The sequence below is a fragment of the Cynocephalus volans genome, chromosome 16, assembly GCF_027409185.1.
Source record: "Cynocephalus volans isolate mCynVol1 chromosome 16, mCynVol1.pri, whole genome shotgun sequence".
NCBI lineage: Eukaryota > Metazoa > Chordata > Mammalia > Dermoptera > Cynocephalidae > Cynocephalus > Cynocephalus volans.
In genome coordinates this window covers 64,603,191-64,621,958 of record NC_084475.1, presented here as the reverse complement: position 1 = coordinate 64,621,958, position 18,768 = coordinate 64,603,191, and positions in this window count along the sequence as shown.

Here is an 18,768-nt window from a genome sequence, read left to right as displayed (position 1 = left end):
TTTTGCTATTACACCATCAAAGACATTCTCTACATTGAAGAGAGAAACTGCCCACTATGAACAAAATGATATATGAGGTCAAAATAATAGAAGACTTAGATGATGCTTTCACCCATTAATATATCTTTAAAATCAAATTTTTCAGCAGTAATGGTGAAGTTGCAGGGCATTTCCTGATAATTAAAGGTCTTCCAGGGTCTACAGACATACAAAGAACCATTCACCCCATTTGCTCAGTAATCCTTTAAAAATGAATGCTCATATCCAGAGTCATTGTGCACTGATAGATTATCCTTAGGGAATGAAGAGGATAAAAATCCTAACAAAGAACACATGAAGATTCTTTTAAACTGTTAGGCAAAAATGCAATATATATCCACCAAAATCAAAGCATTGTACTGCTTTGTTATCCTTTATTATCAGAGACTAATCATTTCAGAGTTGGAAGGGGCCTCTGGAGATAAATTATAGAATCTTCATCTCTTTCCTCCTACCCATTCTATCTACACCAATAAAATATGAGTACATTTTCTGTGTAATATTCTTTGCAAGAGGTTTTTCACTCTCTGTAGTACCACTGCAGTAACCCCCATTTAACAAGTGAAGGCAGTAGGTAGGTAAAAAATGGCATTTTCATCTTTACATTTCTGAATAAAATGTAGGAACTGAAATGCACCCTAAGAAATCCTATTGGCAGCAATACTCGTATGTTTGATAGACAGGCAATTGTCGTCTCCCATTTTAACTTTACCTATCAGTAATGATTCTCTCTTAACATAGCTTCTCCAAGAAGTTTTTAATAACTATCCAAAATCCACTTTATGCCCTCTCTGAATTTCTACAATATTTGAAGCCCGACCTTCTACAGAAATCTGTTATTTTTCTTAGATTAAAAATAGTTTGCATTTGTTTGGTAGGGTATTATCTTTTCCTTATTATCTTTCTTTGTAGCCCTCAGTACCTACCTTCATATAGGGCAAATAGAGAATCTTCAATAAATAAAGTTAGAGATGTGATTTCATGGAAAAAGACCTATTCAGTAATCTCACCTGAAAACCTTCATAGTGTTCGAAATTCCCACCCACTGACCATTTCTTTGTCATGTTTCATTAAAGCTATTTAAATGCAAACAGTACCATGAAACAGTGAACACCATATTATTCTCAATCATTAAGACTTCAACAGGAGTACATTTGTAAGACCAACTAGTCACTGGTCAACCAAGCCCCAGGTAACTGAGACCCAGAACCAATAATTATAATAGCTAAGAACTGCTAAAATTTATTGAGGGCACGCCAGGCACAATTCTGGCTGCTTTATTAACATTAACTCATTTAATCATTTAACTAAATTTAACAATGCTGTAATATTGTTTCTGTAATCAAACATTTTACTGATGAGTAAATTAAGGTACAAGAACATTAAATAACTTAGATTTATATGACTTGTGAATAATGGGGCCAGAATTTGATTGCAGTCAGTGTGATGCCCAAATGCATGCTTTTAACTACATTTCACTGCCATTAAATTTTGGAGAATGAAAAAGAAACAAAGTTCTGTACTCTTGGGTTTTCCACCAAGAAGAAGAGGTTTGGGTATCACAAGAGTGGTTAGAAGGTAGCATGAAATCCCTATGTGGATGGTCAGGGGTGCAGGGTCTGCCAGTTGCTTTATAACTTTATCTAGTGTTGAATGATTCTGGTTGCTTTCCATTTATCTATCTATTCAACAAATGCTTACTGGGGTTTCACTATGTGCTGGGCTCTAAGCTAGGTAGAGGGGACATAAAAATGGATAAAACCCAGAAGCTCAATCTTATGATGTGGCAAACTTTAAAAAAAAAAAAAATCTTATAATAGAGATATATAAACTTAATCCAAGAGACCAGTTGATTTGTTCTTCTGTCCGGGGGAATCGAGGATGATAATTTACGTGGAGCTGATGTTTTAGAAGGCTGTAAAGGCTGAATCTGAATTCTCTAGATGAATGAGACAAAAGTCAATCCAAGAAAAATAAAAGGCAAATCTAAGCCTCAAAGACAAGAAAGTGCCAAGTATGTTCAGAGAAATGCAGCTGAAGTGTAGCATCCATGAAGGGGGACAGTGGTTCATGATCATCAAAACCAGGCTTGGTCCTGATTCAGGATCTTAGTGACTCATTCAGGAGTTTATATTTGATTCTATATACAATGCGGAGCCATCAAAGTTTATAATCAAGAAAATAATTTCTGTATTTTGGAAAGTCTGTTCTAGGAGCCGTGATCACTATAGGATGAAGTTTAATATAGTGGAGATAGGAGGCTCATTAAAAGGCCATTGCATTGAAATAAGACTCTGAATAAGTCAGTATGAGTGAAAAGAAAAAGGGTCAAGAATTTATGTGAAAGATGTTTTGAGTTAAAATTGGGAGAACTGGATGATAAACTGGGAGTGGTGGCTTGGTATAGGAAGTAGTCAAATATAATTCTTAGATTTCTAGCATTTATGACCAGTGAATGAAAATAACATACACAGACACATAAAACATACTTCAAGCAAGCTGGGAAGAGGAAATGAGTCATAATTGCACCAAACTGTTATGACAGCTTTTTATGTTATTCCAGATGTAGATTCAAACTGCAATCTCCATCTTGATGAATATCTGATTCTTATAATTTAAATTTGGAGTGTTGACCATAACTGTATGTTGAATTATTTAATAACAAAAGCACATGAGATTGCAACTTCTCCTTATGTAGCCTTCTAGGAACATCAGGTTGCTCAGAGTAGGATCCAACTATACCACAAATGAGCCATATCTACGAGACTGGGCCAATTCTACCTTCCCAAGTATTTATGCATATCTGCTCCCTAAAAGGGACAAGAGGTTTGAAATCTTACCTAACTCTCTTCAAACAAACCTGCTATACAACCCTTCAGCTGCTTACAGAAATTATTTTGACAACTTTAATCTAGTATATATATATATACATTCATTTAAACATATATCCATTTAAAACAACTCATTGGGAAGAAGCTTTTTTAATGTTTTCAATTTTGAGGGGGTTCTTTGTTTTAGTGGTCATATTAATAGTCTATCCCCACTATTCCTTTTTTTAATTGAAACAAAATTGATTATATATATTTATGATATACAGAGTTGACTATCAGTACTTGTGCATAGTGCGTGATGATCAAATCAATATTATTAGTATGTTGATCATTACAAATCATAATTATTTTTTGTGTCCCTTATGTAATTACTCCCTAACCCCCTTCGCCTCCCCCTTTCCCACTTCAAGTAACTATACATTTGTTCTCTCCTTCTGAAAGTTCAATGATTTATTGTGGTATTTCTTTCTTTATCTCCCACTTATGAGTGAGGATATGTGGAATTTCTCTTTCTGTGCCCGGTTTATTTCACTTAACATAATTTTCTCCAAGCTGATTCATGTTGCTGGTGTTTGCTTACCATTAGGATGCCAAGTCATCATCATCAGTGACAGTGACAAACCAAATATAATTACATCAACAGATAAAGCAAACTATTTTTTGAGATTATTGTTATGCTTCCCTTCCAATCCAAAAGCTGTAAAATTTGTGAGAATATTATCCTCTTAACCACTCATATGTACAACAGAGTCAGGCCCAGCCAAATGAAATTACCTCTCTATAAATCTCAGAAATACATTGTCTCAAAAACAGAACTAATTTTTTTCCTAAAAGTTCAGAAACTTGACTTTCTCCATGAAACAACTATGATGAAATAAGCAAACAGCTGATGAAAAACAAAAAGAATAAAATAATTTTCATTGCAAACAGTAAAAATAATTAGTAAACATAAAGCAAGCTTAAGCAAATGTTAATAGATTTTTTTTTCTTGTTTCTAAAGATGTAACACTTTTGAAATCTTCTTGGTGTTTGCAATCTTCTTTTTTCTCAACAACAAAAAACAAAACAAAAAAAGAACAATCAAGTCACCTAGAATCTATGCTTTGATTTTGAGGGAGATTGATAGAGTAGGACAAATAATTCTTTCACACAGATATTTCACCTTGCAAGACAACATTTCGATGTGCTTATTCATATTGGATATGTTTTCTGTAAACAGCTTTATTATTTCCTGATGTTAATATCTCAGTATGCTTTTAACTGTGAACAACTTAGTATTCACAATCATTTGCCATCTAGCCAACATAGGCACTATGTTTTTGAAAGAAAAACATAATAATCTTTACATCAAATTGTTCACTTGGTGGAAAATAAAAATATATACCTGTATCTTTTTGTGAGTTTCCTGCTGCTATTTACGCACTGAAGAAAGTATCCTGGGTCAACCAATAGACTGGCAACCACCGTAGCTCAAAAAAACTACCCTGGGGTGATTTGCGTTAAATTAGCGTTGCTGGTAAATGCTTTCAAGAAGACTGAACAATTACGGCCAGATGAACGCATTCTTTATACAATTTGGGGATTAATATTACTGTCCTAACAACCTAGAAACCAAGATCGTAATTACCGACTGCCATTTCCCCCATTGTCCAGGTAACTGGCCTCAATATATGACCAGTCTGAAACCTGGGAATCTTGGGCGAAAGCATCAGGTCTGCTGCAGGAAAATTAAATTCAAGTGCAGCCCTGCTCCCCGAACACTCATATTCTTCCTTTCTCTTTGTGTTATTTGTTCGTCTCTATTGTGCAGAAGCTATCGTTTGTGCACACATTCTGTGTTAGATTTTCTACCCGATTGAGCTTGAAAAACCAAAGCTTAAGTACTAAATGTTTCCCTAAGGGCCTGAATGGACTTAAAAGGACATAGGTGCAAAAAGAAAAGAAAGGAAAATAGTGGGGAGAAAACACGGCTTGTTAAGTTGTTGCAATAATCTCATGCTGAGAATAAAGACCTTCAGAATTAAGAGAAAGAAAAACACTCTTCTAAATAGATTGCTTGCTTTTGTTGCACAGGTGGCAAGGCCTGGAAATATAAGATACCAGGAACAGCAGGGCAGCCTGCTAGCATTTCATTAAGCTCAGAGAATAGCAGAATTGTGGAGTGGTTTCTTCCCACTTTGTAAGAGACACAGGCTTCTTGACAACTTGGACTTCAGAGTGTATTTTTTTTTTCAGGGAAAAAAAATTTTTTTTTCAGGGAATGCTCCAGGGAAAGAGTACATCTCCCTACCTTTTGTAGGGATTTATCCCTCTCCTTTCTATACTAAAACAAAGCCCTTTCACATGGAACATGAATTTGTGATCATCATTGGTTTCAACTTTCCATCATTTAACTACTCTCATACCTTTAATATAAAGTTATTATAAACTATCAAACAATATGACTTTAGAGAAAATGCTACCTCTAAACATTGCCACTAAAAATTATACAAGGTTAATGTGCCACACTGTTGGGCAATCCCATTGATTTAGGTAGTAAATTACCCTTCTCAACACATGAGCAATACAACAAAATAAAAAATAATAATTAATATTAGTGAATGTGAAGAATGGAGGGAAATTTAAATAAATAAGTAACTGTTGGCTGTTTTCATCTGTCTCTGGCACAGTGTCAAAAATAAAGCAAGTTGACCACAACGCATGAGTTATATTTCCTTACTCTAACTTAAAGGGTTCCAGTAGGATCCTTAATCTCATGCACCACTCATTTTAATTTGGTGGTTATTTCCAATCAGATTGAGTATTCGTGTTCCTCTGTCATTTTATTCACCAAACAACCATATCCAACTTTGAGAATTCAATCTGAATATGAGAATCCAACTTGGGAAAGTGCAGTAGCAATTAATAGTTAATATCTATTGAAGGGAAACAGCAGTAGCAATTAATAGTTAAAATTTACAGAAGGCTTAACTATGATCCAAGCCCTTTGAGAAGTGAATTTCAATGCAGTATTTTGTTTAATCCTCACAACTTTACAAAGTGGCCTCTTATTTCTTATTTTCTTTATTTCAGGAGGAGAAAACTAATACTATGAGGGATTAAGTAACTTACCCGAGGTCAGTCACAAGTGTGTTTGGGACTTCACAACCCAAGCCCACCTCTGTCGCTGTGCTTACCTGCAATGTAACACTTCCTTAAAATTCCAAATGCACTTCTTCATATCAGAAAGTCATAAATACACCTTTCCTTTATTTTACAGGCATAAAGTGTTAACAAAACAAACATTTAGTCCATGAAAAAGGGAGGAAGTGAAACAGGGAAACTCATACTTAATGAATAGGAACTACAACTGACTAAACCTTGTGGCATGTACAATTGGCTAAACTCTGTGCCATGTACCTTCTATTAATTAACTCATCTAATCGTCACTACAACATTGTGATATAGGGAGTTTCCCCTTCACTTTGAAAACATAAAAACTACAGCTTGAAAGTTGTAAGGTTAAGTAAACTGTGTTAAGTCCTCACATTTTATAGAGAACCAGAATGGGAAACCAGGGCTCTCTACTCCCATCTTCTACACTAACCAACCTCCTTCCTCAACCAATCCAATTCTACATATGCCATTTTGCTTCTTCCCCTCAGTCACTGGTCATCTCCTAGCAGCAGAATCTCTTCACTGTTGTGATCATAGAAATATTTACAATAACACATCACACTAGAGGAAATCCACACTCAACTATTCGTTAATCTAATCATTCATTAGGGAGTATTTATCTAGGATTTATCCTCTGCCTGGTACCAAAGCATGGGACTCACATCTACCTCCTTATGCCTCAGAATGGCCTTAATTTTATTTGTCTAAAACAGAGACTTAGCTGATTATATGTCCCAAACTCACTTACCTAGCAACACCGAGTTCATCACCTTTCTCATACACTTGTTACCTGAACTCTTGTCCATTCATGACATTTGCATGCCACTTACCTTTACCACTTACCACACTGCTACCCTATTGATCTTTCTAAGTATGTAAATGATCAGCCAATTCTCTGGCGGGTGGTAAACGTTGTAAAATTCAAAATACAGTGTACAAAGCTCCTCACAATCTGCCTAAACACACCCTTCCCAAAATTACCTCTCCTCACCTCCCATCATCCCTTTATGTGCTCCTCTGCTTGTCACAATTGGTTTCTCTACATTCTCCAATCAAATCATGCATTTAGTAGGTCATCAATAATAGCATTTTATCTGCAGATGTGGTGGGTTAAGGATGACCACAAAATTTCTGGGGGTCTATTTCCTCTCTCCTTGAATTTTGGCAGACATCCAGGAGTATTGCTGTCTTTCTAGATTCCAGCCTTAAGAGACTCACAGCTTCTGCTTCCTGTCTCTTGGAGTATATGCTCTTGAAACCCAGCTGCCATGCTGTGAGAAAGTCCAAGCAGTTCCACAGAAAGGACCCCACCTGGCAGCCCTAGCTGAGCTGCCAACCAACAACTGCACAACAACTTGCCAAGCCACTCCAGCTGAAGCCACACTGAATAGGAGCAAGCTGTCCCTGCCAATCCCTGCTCAAATTGAAGATTCATGAGCAAAACAAATTATTGTTGCTGTAAGGTGCTAAGTTCTTGGACATTTTGTTATGCCTCAATAGATACCTGGAATACCACTGAATACCCTTCCGTCTTTCTCTGCCTGATTAATTTCTTCTCATTCTTAAGGATACAATTCAAATGCCATCTCACCTGAATGTAAAGCGTTCCCAAATCTGTTGAGGAAAAAAAATCAATTACTCTCTTTTGTGCTTCTTCAACACTTGTTACATTCCCTTTTGTAGTGTTTAATGTCTATCTCCCAAAAAAGCATTTTAAATTCCTGTGAGCAGGATTTGTGAGAGTATTATATCCTAGTGACTGAAACAACGGAGTTACTTGAATGTTCAATGTGGTGAGTCCTACACTGTGCTCTTCTACTTTTAATTTTATTTTAGTGTCACAAACATTTACTGAACATTGTGTTCCAGGCAGTATATTATGTGATAGCAATGCAGAGTGAATGAGTGGTGTCTTCCTGTCTTCCAGAAGCATGTCACTGAGTTATCTCAGATCACCTTCTCTGTGCTACATAGCACAGATTTCTGGGAAGTCAACCAAGTGCATGTACAAGGGCTCAGGTAAATTCAGAAATCTTACTGGGGAAAAATATTGGTCCTTTCTGCCGGTCCCCATGAGTTCCAGGAAAAACAGATGGTGACTGTTCCTTTGTTTTGGCAAAAAACAAAAAAACTCCAATTATTGAACTCTTAAAAGTTTCACAGGAAAATTAAAAGCCTACTTTCTAAATGTCTAGGATCTAAAGTCTTCAATTAACAATGCATAATATTGGAGACCTAAGGCTCTTGTCTCAAAAATATACCACGACTAGCCTATGACCCAAAATTTGCCAAAGATTCATTTTGTACATCTGATATTTGAGAAAGGCAGTGCAATGGGCATTGGAACTATTGTTGCTCTCAATTCTCTATGCTCTGGGTTAAATATGTGGTCCTGGAACTACTGTCTCAAATGTCCAAGGAATAATATACATGAATTAAGATTTAATATAATAAAAAATATATTAAAAATATTTTTAAAAGACCATTTGAATAAAGTTACATTTTATAAAATTATTATGCATAATTTTATTTATATAGACTGTTAGCTCTTTGACACTAGGGACTTTACCTTATTTCTCTACAAACCTCAATACCTAGCACAACTTCTGACCACATAGTAAATGCTCAATAAAAGAAAACAATTAATTAGCTAACTAATTTGGACTAGTATATATATAAGAAACAAAAACTTTACCTTCAGTTCAATGTCAGTAAAAATGTCACTGCTCAAAAAATTGTGTTTTCTCTTATCTGACAATGAACACTGTATAGTCCAACAGTTTCACTTTTTGTCTTGGCTGTCAGGAAACTCTGAACTAAATTTTGTATTCCACTGTAGCTTTTGCAGAGATATCAAATTATGGAGAGATTATAGTGCATTCTTATAAATTAATCAAAGCATGCACAGGTAAACACTTTTGGCCTGATTCTCAATGCCTAGTGTGCTAAATGCAGTAAAACTGCATTTCACTTGAAATAATCTATATTTCTCCATGAAATTTCTCCCCTTTTCCCATAAATTCAAGCCAATGAGATTTTGTCATATGTATATTCCAACTTAAACTGGCCTTAGGAATAGGATACAGAACAAAACTAATGAACATGAAAAGAAGATATGTTAAATATTTATAGAAGGAAAGTGTTAATTCAAAATGTACAAATCTTTTTTTCAAGGACCAGGTAACCGAATAGCTTTTCTGTGCTCTACATTGTAGGGCTGTGGGATGGGTTGTAACAGAGTGGGTTCCCTAACACAGTTTAAAAACCTGACATCAGCCTTTTGTCATAGCACTAGTATGCTGTTTTCCGAGGAAAAAGAACGGTTTCCACAAAAGCAAGACCATGGTCTCCAAGAGACGGATGGTCCTCACAACATTAGTCTCACAAAAGCAAAAGGATCAAAATAATTCTGTTATGAACAGCTGTATGTAATTCAGCACTTATGGTAGCTCACCAATAAGGAATGATAATCTCTTCTCTCTTATAAAAGGGATCAATCTGAGTTTGTTTGCACAGACTAAGGTTACAGAGAAGGCCTGAAGTATAGAGGGCTCATAAGCTTATTTGGTTACAGATATGATCTTTAACTTTCCCGAGCCAAAGAAGCCAAAAATAAACATTTCATAACTTTTAGTGTGCTGTTAGCAAATATAGTTGGCCCGTGGTCATGTCTCTGAAGCCTGGAGTCCTGGACAGATTCAGCTTAGCTGGATGCCCATAGCTGCCTGCTCAGAGCCTTCCCCTGTAGTTTCAAAAGAACAGGGCCTTTTTTATCCTCTTAGCTCAGTTGCTATAAACACTTGCTGTATGTTAAATGACTTCTTCAAGTCCATCCAATCTGATTTGCACATCATTAGTCTGTGAAGAGTGAAATGAATGCCTTAGGATAGTTAAGTTTGTTAAATACTGAGACCTTTGTAAATAAAAAGCCCTTCATATAAAATATTACATCAGGGTTGGCTAACATTCTTGTTTCATGAGTCACTGGTACCTCCAAGTTGTCCTTGAAATTTCAAATTCACTGTAGATGTTTCCAGACACGTACAGTACTTCTTTTTTGTTTGTTTGTTTTATTTATTTATGTTTTGATTTGGATGCCAACTCTGCCAGGAAAGAATGTGCAATATTAAGCATCAGAGCAAATGACCTTCACGAACATCAAAAAGGGAAAAGAAAAACAGCTTTACAGACCAGAGAGGAAAATGCTAGTCTAAAAGCCAGAAAAATCCATCATAGATCCATACTTTACCCTGACTTGCCACACTATTAGGGACCATCACTCACCTTCTCCATTTTTCATTGGTAATGACCATATTAATACCTGCTACAAGACTCCACTTTTTACATGCATTCAGGTCTGAGTTAAAAAAAAAAAAAAAAAAAAAAAACATAAATAAGCAAGAAGTCACATGTAGTTGTAAGTTTTTTATTTTGAAAAGTTTATGCAATAACTTGATTCTGATTACAAATAGGACAGATGATAACTTCAAAAAAAAACTAAATTGTAATTAGAACAATCCACCATCAATGTTTTAAAAGCTGCCACTATGATATTATCACATTAAGGTGACGCTGATGTTTCATTGCCTTTTCTGTGATGTTTTAACTGCTGCTCTGGAACCTAACTTCACTGAGATGTCACTGAGGTAATGAATTGCTACTGCAGCAGCTACATAACAGAAAAGAAGCTTGACAGTACAAAAAGCATCACTATCATTTCTTGGGAATACCCCAATATCATTTTTCTCATGAAGGTTTCTTGCTGCTATTAGATTATAACCATGGGGCCAACCCCATCTGGAATACCTACTAAATTTCAGATTCCTGTCATTCCACCTACAGTGTTTCTCATAGCAGATTTTACCTGAGAAATTTCAGATACTGCAGATGCTTTCAAAATATGATTTATTTTGCACCAATAAGACTCCCACAAGTCTTGGATTAGAATATTTTTAAAGAGGATGAGTTTTTGTTAAGCTTAAAAGTAAGGGAGATTATTCAATATTCACTGAGCGCATTTTATGGTAAGAGTTAAAGATAGATCCATGCCTCATTTGAGCTCCAAAATAGCCCTGTATTTGCTCTACAAATACAGAAACTAAATCTCATGGGGGCCTTGCTAATTTCTTTCTTCTAGAAAGTATTTTAAATGATTTTCTAAAACTGTTACAAGAAGAGAACACACAATTCTCATGAAAATTACCAAAAACATGGCAGAATTTTTTAAAAATCCATGAGATTGTTCGGAAACAAAAAAATGGGAGGAATTCCTGAATGAGAAAAAGTCAATGAGATTGTGTCTCAGAAAATCGAAACCAGAAAAAGGCACAGTTCAAAACTGAGTCAGAGCCAGTAGATGTGGAATGTTACATCTGGCCCTTGGAAAAGTATCAGGTGAGACTTTGGCGAGCTGTAGGAAGCACTAATGTTTGCACTCAGGTTAAAGCCAGGATTACGTGCACTGAGGCAGAATAGGCTGAACATTGCTCCAGGTAGCTATGGCTACAAAAAGGCCCAATTCCCAGAAGATAACTACTGTATGGCAAACCCAAAAGCATATTCTATATCTTTCCCATAATCTGGTAGCAACCCAAATAGAAATGCTATCCACAGACAGGTGAACAGGGAATCTCAAACACAAGAAAGATTGTATAAGCAAGAGTCACCATGTTCAACATTGAAGAAACAACTATTCTCCAGATTATAAATTCAATATAATCTCACCAAATTGATAACAGAATTTTTATGGTACTGGACAAGGTTATTTGGGAGGAAGGATTGGAATGACTTGCCGTAACAGATATCAAAACATTCTATAAAGTTATGAAATGCAAGCAGTATGTTAGTACAGGAATAGACACATAGATCACTAGGACAAACTGGAGAGCTCAGAAGAACAGGCAAACGTGCGTGCGTGTGTGTGTGTGTGTGTGTGTGTGTGTGTCAATATATGAGGGAAAATTAGCAGAGGAAAATTAGGTTATTCAATAAGTTCAATTGGCCCTTTAAGTTAAGATTTAATTAGAATCCTACTGAATATCACACACAAAATAAGTTACAGAATAATTAAATTAAAAAAACATTTTAAAAGTTTAAGAACAAAATAATGGCTTTTTAATCTTGGGAATTGGAAAAGGGCCCCCTGAAAAGCATAAAAACCACAAACTAAAGAAAATAATCAACAGATTGTATAAAAATTTTAAAACTTCTTTTTGGCAAAGATCATCAATAACAACAACAATAATAAAGGCAATACTGAGAGATATTTGCAAATCATTTAAAAGACAAAGTAGTAATTATCATTGTATATAAAGAGCTTCTATGATAATAAGAAAAGAGATGATAAAATTGGATAAAAGATGTAAGGAAATAACTCACAGCAGGGAAAACTATAATAAATATATATGAAATTATGCTAAACCTTAATAGTAACCAGGGATGTTGAAATTAAAATAGTATTGCTATGTAATTTTTACTCATCAGTTTATATAAAATTTTAAAGTTTGATAATATCCATTTGTGGGAGCATATGGCAAGACAGGAAATTTCATAACCCACTGCAGAGAGTGTGAAACCATAAAACATTTATAGAAGACACTTTTGTCAATATCTATCAAAATTTGACATTTCTGTATACCACGTGCATAAATTCTATTTCTACAAGTTTAACCTATATAAATACATATTTATCCAAAGATTCATGTGTAAGGAAATTTATTGCTACATTATTTTAAAAGCAAATAAATCAATCTAACTTAATCAGAGTAGTTAAATTACGGTGTGTCAGTTTTATGGAACACAGTGCATCTAGTAAATAATGACATATATCTTTAGAGACTTACACTAAAGTGTCATCAAGATAAAATGTTAATAAAACAAAAAAAAATCATAATATGTGTGGTAAAATCTCATTTACATTTTATAAGTATACTATTTGAGTGTGTGTGTTTATAAGAAAAAGACTGTGTCTGTAAATGCATAGGAAATAATAAGCACACTGCTTACTCTACTCCAAGTAAGAGGTAGTGGATTATTTTGGACTGAGTTTTTGGTGGTAGAGAAATGGCTGGATTTATGAAATACTTAGGAGGTTAAATCAACAGAACATTGCAGGAAACTGGATATACAGGTGAGATAGTGGACAAAATAAGACTTACTCTGTGGTCTATGGCTGACTAAGTATTTGGATCATGGTGACATTCATTGATATTGAAAGATGACAAAATTTGGGGGAGAGTTTATGAGTTTTGGACATGCTTACTTTCAGATGCCTTTGTGGCATCCACAAAATGATGACAAGATGAAGATGATAATCAGTCTTGGAGCTGAAAGAGAAGGTCAGGCCTGGAAATCTATAAATACGTATCTTTTACATATTAAATAGTTATCTGTATCTCTTGCATACAGATAACTGAAGGTGTGGTGAAGGTCACAAAAGGAATGAGAAAAGAGGAGGACCTTAAGGTACTTCAACTTTAACAACCAGACGGAAGATAAGGCAAAGAAACAGTGGCCAGATGCTAGGAGAAAAATCAGAAAGAATTGATGGCATAGGAGTCAAAGAAGAGAAGATTTCAAGAAGAGAGTTATCAGTGATTTTAAAGTCTGTTGAGAACTTAAAATAATGTTCATTGTGTTTAACATCACAAATGACATTGGTGACTGTAGGAGTATTAGTCAGGGTTCTCCAGAGAAACAACCAATAGGATATGGAGATAGAGAGAGAGAGAGAGAGAGAGAGAGAGACAGAGATATGTAAGTGGGGATTTATTAGGGGAATTGGCTCATGCAATCATGGAGGCTGAGAAGTCCCACAATGTGCTGTCTGAAAGCTGGAGATACAGGGAAGCTGGTAGTGTGGCTCCATCTAAGTTTGAAGGTCTGAGATCCAGGGGAGCTGAAGATGTAATACTCTGTCCAAGACTGAAGGCCTAAGGACTTGGTGGGGCGGGAATTAGTGCAAGTTCCAGAGTTTGAAGGCTAGAGAACCTGAAGTTCTGATGTCAAAGGGCAGGAGACAATGGGTGTCCTATTCCAGAAGAAAGATAGAGCAAATTTGCCTTTCCTCTGCCTTTTTGTTCTATCTAGGCTCTCAGCCAATTGGATGGTACCTGCCCACATTGGGTGACAGCAGATCTTACCTACTCAGTCCATTGATTCAAATGCAAATCACTTCCAGAAACACTCTCACAGACATATCCAGATAGCCCTACCAGCTATCTGAATATCCTTTAATCTAGACGAGTTGACACCTAAAATTAACCATCACAGAGGCCTTAGTAAAATGATGTATGGAAAGCTATTATTTAATAAGGGAAATATCTTTTATAAGTTATATAGCAAACTTTTTATTTTTTTTTATTTTTTAATTAATTTTATTTTAACATCTTAATATACATTGCAGTTGATTTTCATGACCCTGTAACCATTCCATGTTCCTCTCTCCCTCTCTCCCCTCCCCCCACCACTACATCGTATCTGTTCACTTTTCTTAACAAGTTCAAGGAATTGTTGTTATTGTTGTGTCTTCTTCCCCCCACCAGCCTTTATTTGTTTGTGTGCTTATTTATTTATTTATTTTTAGCTCCCACAAATAAGTGAGAATCTGTGGTATTTCTCTTTCTGTGCCTGACTTGTTTCACGTAATATAATTTGCTCTAAGTCCACCCACGATACAGCAAACTTTTAAGTACCGTCTCTCTGTATGCAATTACCAACTAAGGCATATAAACTTTGTCCTATAGACCTAAAATAAACTTTTGGACATCAGCTAACAAAAATTCTCCAATATTATAGGCTTCACCTAGTAAAAAAAAAAAAAAAAAAATTCTTCCCTCATCCCCTATGGAAATTTCATAAAAAGCAATTATAACATGAATAAAATTTAGTGATCAATAATTTTGTTCAAAACATAACATTTGCACTGCAACTAGTAATTCAAATGTGTGGAATTGCTTTTCTTTTTTTTTTACTTTCAAATCCAAGAGAGAAAAATATTTATATGAAAAGAAAACATTGGTCTAGAGGGAAAAAGAGATGCTGAAAACTAGCCATGGAAATGTCTCTTTTAAAAATTTCCCCAACTTTTTATTAGACCTTAAATCATTTTAGCACTCATTCCATGGATAAAAATTCTTATTTAGTTCTTACTTAGCTTCAGTTACTTGGATATTTGAGACCAAATGAATTTGAAATATGAAAAACAAAAATAATTTCTGTAAACCTTCTGTCTATTTTGACTGGGAAAACCATCATGTTCAGACTTGGCAATATTTCCTAACATAATCTAAATATACAAGCCAGCTAATGCATTTGGCATTTTTCTGTAGACACAATTTATTCACTGATGTTATAAAATAACCTTACAAACAAGGTAGTTTTACAGCTTCCTTTAAAAAATTAAAGATGGAATAGTCTCTTACTTTATTTTGTTGTAAATCTTCAGAACTAAAAATAGTTGAAAATAAGTTTTGATATGATTTCAGTATCAGCACTCAATGTTAAATAATAACTGAGAAAGAAGCAACAGAAAACATCTTTCTTGTTAGTAATAAAATCTCTCTAAGAAAGCTTTTCCTTCTTAAATTCTAACCAGAATCCACAAAATCCTCCTTCTGTTTGTGTGTATTAGCATTAAGGATCTTCACAATGCTCATATAATGCCTGGAATTAGGAAAATTGTGGGAGCTTAGATAGAATTTGTCAAATTATTTCTCCTCTTGCATTTTGATTTTTGAGCTCCTAGTGAAGGATAAAATTAATTTCAGCACTACTCACTGTATGCTGGTTTTTGGAAGTTGCAATGAATGGGCCAAAGGCAAGGTACAGGTTTGTGTATGAAAAACAGAAGTGGGAGGATTTTGAATTTAAATTAAAGCTATAGGCCAGGAATTTCGAGTGAGGCTAAATGATATTGAGAAGATGTGGACAAAGTTCACTGCATTTGAACTACGTAACTCAGACTTCCTGGTCTGAGGTCTTAATAGTTATTTGGTAAGAGCATATTACAAATGTCACTTTTATTGTTGTCTAGGAATGGCACTTAATGATCATTTATATTCTGAAATACACATATTTATTTTCCTTTGTCAGTGTCTCTCCAATACTAAACTCTGAGTTTAGTGAGAATAGGGATGAGGTTTTGGAATTTTCTGAATCCCCAGGATCTAGTACAGTAAATGTTAGAGGGACTGCTTAATAAAGGGCTGGAAAATTTTATACATTAATGAATTAATCAGTCAATTAGTTAGAAATCAAGCCAATATACCCCTTCCAAATTCTGAATTTATTCTAGCTTCATAGAAATTGGTAGATTAACCAATATTCTTAAGGGCTTACAATTTATTTAGTCATATGCTTCACTACATTGGAGTGTAAACAATGGTTCATTTCCTCAAGAAGCTGCAGTCTAGCCAAGTGAAAAGACAAGGATAACACTACGAAACAATGCTAACAACAAAAAACCAGCCTGCATGTCACTAAGTAAAAGTGTGTGAAGATTCAGTAGGAGGGACGCGGCACAGCTGCCTATCTGAGCTCAGCATAGATAACCAACACACAGATGTAAAAGCTAGATAGATGCCTATTGTCGTATGCCATTGAGATGTTTTGGATGACAGTTATATGGCAGTGGTTATTCTAAGCACGCCCACTATCCAATCTGCCATAAAATTCTGAAGTTTTACTTCTAAAAATATTTTTACCATTCTAGTCTAAGCCACCTTCATCTCTCACCCAAACTGCTGCCACCACCTTGCAGTTAGTATCCCTGTATCCACTTGCCTCTCTACGATTTTTTGCCCATTGCATCCAGAGTGATCTTTTAAAATGCAAATTGGAATATAATTCTATCTGCTTAAAATCTTTTGACAGCTTCCCATTGGACTAAGATAAAGGCCCCAATTTTTAAATGGTCTACGGGGTGCTACATTATACTTCTCCTGCCTGTGTGTTCAGCCTCATTGCAGACCTCTCTCCCTCACTCAATACTCTCTAGCCACACTGGCTTTTTTCAGTTTTAAGTATACACTATACACCTTCCTCCTTCTGAACCTTTGTAGAGATTATCCCTCAGCTTGCAATTCTTTCTTCAAACTCCACTTCCCTACCCTGATTAACTCCTACCCATCTTTCAAATTTAGCTAAAAGGTCACTTTAAAACCTTCTTTGACCCTACACTCTATCATAAGAATCCCCTGTACTATAAGTTACTATGGCATTCTGTATTTTCCCTTCATATCACTTATTCCAGTTAGTCCTTATGTATTTATTAGTGTATTTATGGATTAATATCAGTTTTCTCCACCAAACTGGGATGGCGGGAATCATGTGTCTTTTGCTAACCACTCTAGTACATTCTGGTCCATAGCAGGTGTTCATAATTATTGGTTTAATTAATTCTGATATCTTACAAGCTTGTCTAGGTTCTTTTCCATATTCTGAAGTACATCAAAACTATTTGAAACATTTTTAAAAAATCCTTGCCTCTAGTCCTTGTTGCTTTGAAATCGGAAAGTACGTTTATAAAGGAAAAAATGTGTACTTATATTTTTTTAGATTACTGCATCACTTTTCTGTCTTCTTTTCATTAACAGTCCACAGGAGATTACTGGATAAATATCTCATTCTCCTGTGGGTAACCTCAATTCATAAAATTTTAAGCATTAACCCTCAACAGAGTTTGTGGATTAGACAGATGCATACAGAGATGGATGGGTGGATGAATAGATAGATAGATAGATAGATAGATAGATGGATGGATGGATGGATGGATGGATGGATGGATGGATGGATGGATGGATGGATGGATAGACAGACCAACAGCTAGATAGATAGTGCATAGTTAAATTGATTTGTTCATACATTTGTGGTTCCACTAGAAGTCAGCTGATCAAGCTGGGCACAGTTGACAGAGCTTGTAAGTTCACTTACGGCCTAAGCTTAGAGCTGACACACCATCACTTCTTACTTTTTCTATTGGCCAAAGTATGTCATTCAGCCAAACCAAAAGTCAAGGGCCAGAGAAATATGCCCTGCCTCTTTAATGGGAGGAACCATGCTCACATACAAAGGGCATGTGTACAAGAAAAGGTAAAAGTCGATTTAGGACAAATTCAATGTACCACAAGAGGTGAGGAAATGGAAATATCAAAGTAGAATATATATGTACTACTAATTAAATACAGAAGTCATCTAGCTAGGATGTAGGGTTTTTATGGCATTTTTAAAAAACTTGTTCCTTAGATTATCTTATTTTATATTGATTTAAAAAACTCATTTATGATATTTTGTGTTGTCTTTTTTGTGTGTCGTACACATATGCATCAAGAAATTTATACTGAGCACTCTTATTCTAGTGTTCAATTAGGATAACCATTTTATCTAATTAGTATAAATCATAGCAATAAGATCTACCCCAAATTCTACTGATCTTCAACTTCATGTCATGTCATTATAACTTACCACAAATTATACATATAGGTAAATATCACCCATAAATATTATTCATATTCTTGGGGGGAAAAGTGTTTTTGTTTCCATGATGATGAAATCCAGTCTCCTTAACAGTATGACTGGGGTCTATAAGATGGGAAAGGTTAAGAGCCTCTGAAATCAATGCTTTTACAAAGTCCTACATAACTTTTTGGTCCTCAATTTCTAACTCACAATAGTCCATATATTTTCTAATTTCCAAATCAATATGATGTTGGCCAACTACACTGAATCTGTGAGGCTAGGCTGT